Raw genomic sequence first — 6,292 nt, forward strand, 5'->3', positions numbered from 1 at the left:
TTGCTTCTGAATTCTACTTTCTCCAGTGTATAAAAGTTAATAGTCTGTTTTATAATGCCACATTATAACAAGTTACACACACACACACACACACTATTCAATAGTTAGGATTTGGTAAGTTCATTGGTAAGTAATTGTGCTGGCAACCCAAACACAGGTAGTTCTAATCCACCAGTTGGTCTGTGAGAAAAAGATGGGCAAACCCCTCCCATGTAATTCTCAGCCTCTGCAAATCCACTGGAGAGTCAATTATGCGGCAGTTTCCACGTGAAACACATTAACAAAACCATTATTCCTGCTTAAATATAATCTGTCTCAAATTAAGAATCACATCTTTTTAGTCTAACTGGGTAATCTGGAAATGAATGAAAATATAACAAGGTTAAAGATTAAAGATAAAAGGAATACAACTACAAGTAAAACACAATGTTTGCTTTTTTGTCCAATTCTCTCTATGTTTGACAACACCATATTCTTAGCACCACTCAAATCCAAGAAAATTCAGGATTATGACAAATACTGAACTTCATTTTTAAGGTTCTGCTTCTACTTTTTGCCTACTATCTAAACTTGAGAAAATGACACATCTAAATCTGAGGAATTTAATTTCCTGAATGAAGATAGAAAGAAATACCTTAATTAATCTTTAAGCACATTAAGAATTAAGTGAAAATATAAAAATGGTGTTAAGAACAGCATTTAGCACATACCAAATGTTCAGGAAAGACATATGTATATTGTTAGGACTTTAAGTTGCAACTGACAGACTCAATGTAAATGAACTGAAGCAAGAAAACAAAAAAAGAATTTGTTGGCTCTGGTAATTACCAGGAAATAAAGAGGTCAGAGAGGTTGCCAAAAATCGTTAATTCTCTTTAACTTTTAAATTCAACCTATCAATCTATCACCCTCACTGTACTCTCTCCTCATCCTCCCAGTCCACTACACCCCAAGAATATAACTTTTGTTCTTTTTCACCGTTTCCCATTATTGTTTCTGTAGTTCCTACCTTATGCCATTAAGCCTTAACAAACCACATAGGGACAAAATAGCCATGAAATCTTTTTTCTCACCCTCAAGTTACAGTATCTGAGAATAGTGATTGGTGTGCTTCTGTCCAATCATTGTAGTGATGTGAGGGGGGAGGCTCTTACTATTGGTCCCAATTAGGTATCCTGATTTCTGGATAAGAAATCTGATATAAGGCAAATAAATTTGGTATGAGAGGAGACAGGAAGAGATGGAATAGATAACAACTACAGCTTTTATATTATGCTTCTTCTTACACTGTTCTATCATTCATTTGGCCCTAGCTAAACTGTTGATGAAAGGAAAACCAGAAACACAGAAAATCTGGACTGTGCTGCCAATTCAAAGCCCATGCTTCTCTGCTTATTTAAATCTACTATCAGCTCCAAAGAAGATAGAGGTACACTCTCCTCCCGTATTATTGACAGCCTCAAATACCCAGTGGAGTTTCCGCTATGAGTCAGTTCAGACTCAACAACAATGAATGAGTAAGTGAATACTGTTGTTAGGTGCCTGGGAGTTGAGTCTGACTTAAGACACCCCTATGCATCACATAACAGGCTCTGGTGGTTTAGTGTTAAGGAGTTGTGCTGCCAAACTTTAGGCTGGCTGTTCAAATCCACTAACAGTTCCTAGACAGAAAGAGCGGTAGTCTCTTTGCCTGCAATTTACAGTCTCTTAAAACACACAGGAAAGTTAGCTATGAGTTCGTTCCAACTCAATGGCACATAACAACAGCAACAACATGTACTACACAATGAAACACTGCTGGCTTCTGCACCATTCTGACAATCACTGTGATACCTGAGCCTATCACTATAGCCACCATGCCAATACATCTTGTGTAAGATTTGGTTATTTATGTGTTTATATTTGTCCTAGTGAGGGTGTAGCCAGGCTGCTCCTTGGAGGCAAGGATTCTGAAGTTTCATCTGACAGACTTTGGACATGTTACAAGGAGGGACTGTCCTTGGAGAGGGACATCATGCTTGGGAGGGTGGAGGGACAGCGCAGGAGAGGAAGACCCTGGATGAGATGGATTGATTCAGAGACTGGAGAAATGGGAGTGGGTGTGTCAGAGATGGTGAGATTGGCACAGGATAGAGCAGAATTTAGGGCTATTGTACATAGGGACGCTATCAGTTGCAGGTGACTCACATAACAACAATTTTTTCCCCCTGCTATTTTCTACTATTGAACGTAAGATCTCTTTCGCTAGTGGTTACTAGCACTAATGACTGACATTTGACTGCATTTAGTGTAATGTCAGTCTCAACTCCCTGCAAGGACACAGTAATGTCTTTGTGCTGTTCCCTGGCTTATGGTAATAAGTAACATTTCATTGACAACACTAGATCTTTCTTAATGTCTCATCTCAAAGCTGCTGTTTATGTGGTGTATGAAACTGGGTTTTCCCAGATGAAAACTCGATCTACAATTACTTGCATCCAGGTGAATTTTATTATTGTGTGTTTCTAGTTGCTTGGGGGAAGATGATCCTAGGAATCATCAGTATAAGGTGGGAAACCAGTCAAGAAGGGAAGAAACCAGAAGAGTACACATGAAAGAGCAAGTAAATTTGACAGATAGAGGGACTCAAGTCCACAGAGGATTTCTGAGAAATTGTCTACAGTAGCTCTCAGAGATGTCTCACCCAAACAGTAAGGGAGCTGATGTAACTGTCCCCTGCAGTCCATCTGTCCAGTGAATGACCGAGGACGGCTCCAGGATATGTCAATCCCCAAGAATTAAATGTTATGACTTCAACCCTTGAAGGGTTGCAGGAAAGCCCATTAGGTCAAGAAGGACAGATTTGCAAGAAGTCATGAATATGAAGATGCTGAGTACTGAAGGAACAAAGGCAGGGAACCACACAGGGTCAGACATCCTGCCTCGTATCTATTCTTCAGGACTGACATCTACTTTGCTCTTTCTTAATCTTGGTTAATAAGTGAAATACATTCTTTCATGCTCCCCTCAGGCCTGTTCACACTTCTTGACAGTCATTATCTGTGCTACACAGTACCTGAATTCAGATCACAAATTGCTGGATCCCTTACTTTAGCTCCCCTAGCGGATTCTTGGCTCTCATCTTATATAACATTACTGGTGAGTATCTAGCCCCTATTGGTTCATCTGCATGTCATTGTGACACACCGGGAGTCACCTCAACTGTTTTCATCCGCTGACAGGGTATCTTACAAACAGACAATCTTGCCCGTGCAGAATTCACAAACTATGGGATATAACATGAATAAGCACATTTTTTAAATGTCCCAAATGATGCATCACAAGAAACCTTCCATGGCATCCAAGGTCATGCTGCAGGGTTGGTACTCTGAGAACACCTTGTGTTTTTCATCTCAGAGCCCTTCTGAACACATATTCTATTTTATTTCAAGTTATCATTTTGTAAACATTATGTAGGGAGCTCTAGTGGCCTAGTGAGTAAGGAGTTGCACTGTCAACCGAAAGGAAGTAAGTTCTACTTCACCTGCTGCTCCACAGGGAAAAATAGTACTCTCCTGAGTGAAAGACAACCTCTGAAAGCCCGCTGGGGGGTCAGCTGTGAGGTGGTTCTTACTTGACACCATATAAATTATTACTTAATAAATGCTGAAAAATAATTATTTAGATAAAAATTTATATACTTTAATACTTTACTCTTTTTTTCTGTTATAAAATCTCCAGTTTATTGCTCCTCACTCCCATCAAAAAATAACAGAGAAGCCATATGACAAGTTCTTTATTGGTTTAATTGCTTGCATTTGAAATACTCTTCAATGACATCCTTGGCCTGGGATTCTTTGCCATAGTCCTTATCAACTACATAACTGCAGCCAACTATTCTGTGTGGCTTTCCTTCTCAATTTTGCAGAAGCCTACCCACTCCCCCAGTTTCTTATTATCATCCCTTTATCAGGTTGATTTGGTGTCCAGCAAAAAGGGCCTCTACTACCTTGACATACATAGGCTCATTACAGTTGGAGGCAAGCACACAAAGATGGGCTTGGCGCTTGTCTAAGGCTTCAGCAGCTTCGCGGATGCCACATGCTAGGCCATCATAGAGGAGGGCGGTCTTTAGCACCTCTTGTAAAGCGGTATTAACGTCCATTACGCCTCCAGCAGCAATGCCTTCCTTGGCCATGGTGGTGGGTTACGGGGTGGAGTGGAATCTTGAACACACCCGGGCTTCCACCTCTGCACAGCTCGGTGGTGACAGGGGAAAAAGCTAAGCTTTACTCTTTAACACATACAATTCTACAATTTTTAATAGACTTAATAGAATTTTGCAAGCATCAATATTCTCTAACTTTAGAATTTCTTTTCATCCTCAAAAGAAATCTCACACACATTTATAATCACTATTATTTCATACACTCCCATCTACATCCCTGAAATTATTAAATACTTTCCATATCATTAAAGTGGTTTTTATATTATGGATTTACTGATTCTGATCATATCATATAGCTCATATTATATATAAGGAATCACAAAAACACTGATTATATTTTCCATGTTTACCAAAAAATGACAAAAAAAAACCCAGAATTTCATTTTAATTTATTGTTTTCCTGGATTGTGAAATATTCCATTGCATATTAATACAATATTTCCACATTGGATTTATTCATTCACCAGCTGATGGACATTTGAGTTGCTTTTTATTATTGCAGTATTAGTACTAGTGCTGTTATAAGTATTAATTTACAACTGTTTAGATAGAAATATTTAATTATAATGGATATATAACAGAGAGTGGTGCAATGAAGTATCTTGGCAATTCTTACTGAGGAACTACCGGCCATGTAATGAGCTACGGTGTGCTAGTTTTAAGAAGCTGTGCTGCAATACAGAAGGCACATGGTTCAAATCCACCAGCTGCTTGGTGGAAGAAGGATGGGCAATCTCCTCTCATGAGATTAAGCACCTCTGAATGCTCACTGGAGAGTCAGCCAGGGGTCATTTCTGACTCGACAGCACACACCAATAACCTGGCCAGGTATAGTAGTAGTAGACAAAAGATGTGTTGCACTGGGAAAATATACTGTCAAGGACATCTTTAAAAACTGAAACACAAGGAAATCAGCTGAAAGACTAAGGAGCATCTGATGCTTCCTGTGCGTCTCAATGTTGGACAATGAATCATGAGGACTGAAGGCCTGATGCTGTGAATTGCAGTGGTGATGGAGAGTACTGAATATGCCATACTCTGCCAAAAGAAATAAATTTATCTTGAAGGAAGTATAACTAGGGTGCTCCTTAGAATTAAGAATGGTGAAACTTCATCTCACATATACTGGGCATTTTGTAAGGCCAGGCCTTGGGGGAAAAGACATCATGCTTGTAAAAGTAGAGGGTTAATGAAAGAGTGGAAGAACCTTGAAAGGATAGACTGACATGATGACTACAATAAAGGGCTTCTGTATGGCAGAGATCGTGAGGGTAGTGAAAGAGTGGGCCAGGCACCAAGCTACTGTTCACAGGGTCAATATGAATCACAGCTGATGTGATGGTACCTAACCACAACATGCCAACGGATCTCAACACCACAATGTGTTGAGTATTGTAGCTTTTCAGGAGCTGTGATATCAAGAAGCATAAGCCCTTCTACTTGCTTTTCCTTTTCAGAATTATTTTGCCTGCTCTGTTCACATAACAGTCTCCTGTTCCAGGTATAAGTTTTGCACAAGCACAATTAAGTGTGCTGGGATCCCCATTCTTCTCAATGTCAGCCACAACTTATGATCCACACAAATGCCTTTGCATAGTCAACAAAGCACAAGCAGACATTCTTCTGGTATTCCTCACTTTCAGCCAAGATCCATTTGATGATATTCTTGGTGCCATTGCCTCTTCTAAATCCTGATTGAACTCCTGGCATTTCCGTTATCTATGTATGTTCTAGCCATTTTTCAATGATTTTCAGCATCCAAGGCTTTATCTGTTAATTTAAACAAGTCAATTGGTATCCCATCAATTCCTCAAGATTGGAGGGAGACTCATCAATAACCTATGTTACACAGATAACACAACCTTGCTTGCTAAAAGTGGAGAGGACTAGAATTTGTTGCCAAAGATCAAGGAATGGCTTGCATCTCAAATATCAAGAAAACAAAATTCTTAACACTGGACAAGTAGGCAGTGTCATGATGGATAAAGAGGAGTTTGAAACTGTCAACAACTTCATCTTGCTTGGATCCACAATTAACACCCTGAGTACCAACAGCAGGAAATAAGAAGATACACTGCACTGGGA

The 6,292-nt window shown here is 39.5% G+C and overlaps 1 pseudogene; it reads right to left on the bottom strand.

Moving 5' to 3' along the window:
* Nucleotides 1-3,775: 3,775 nt before the first annotated feature.
* On the bottom strand, nt 3,776-4,177 carry LOC102861801 (annotated as a pseudogene).
* Nucleotides 4,178-6,292: the final 2,115 nt, after the last annotated feature.

The sequence above is a fragment of the Elephantulus edwardii genome, unplaced genomic scaffold (genome assembly GCF_000299155.1).
Source record: "Elephantulus edwardii isolate Elephantulus edwardi_28Jun2011 unplaced genomic scaffold, EleEdw1.0 scaffold00179, whole genome shotgun sequence".
Taxonomy (NCBI): domain Eukaryota; kingdom Metazoa; phylum Chordata; class Mammalia; order Macroscelidea; family Macroscelididae; genus Elephantulus; species Elephantulus edwardii.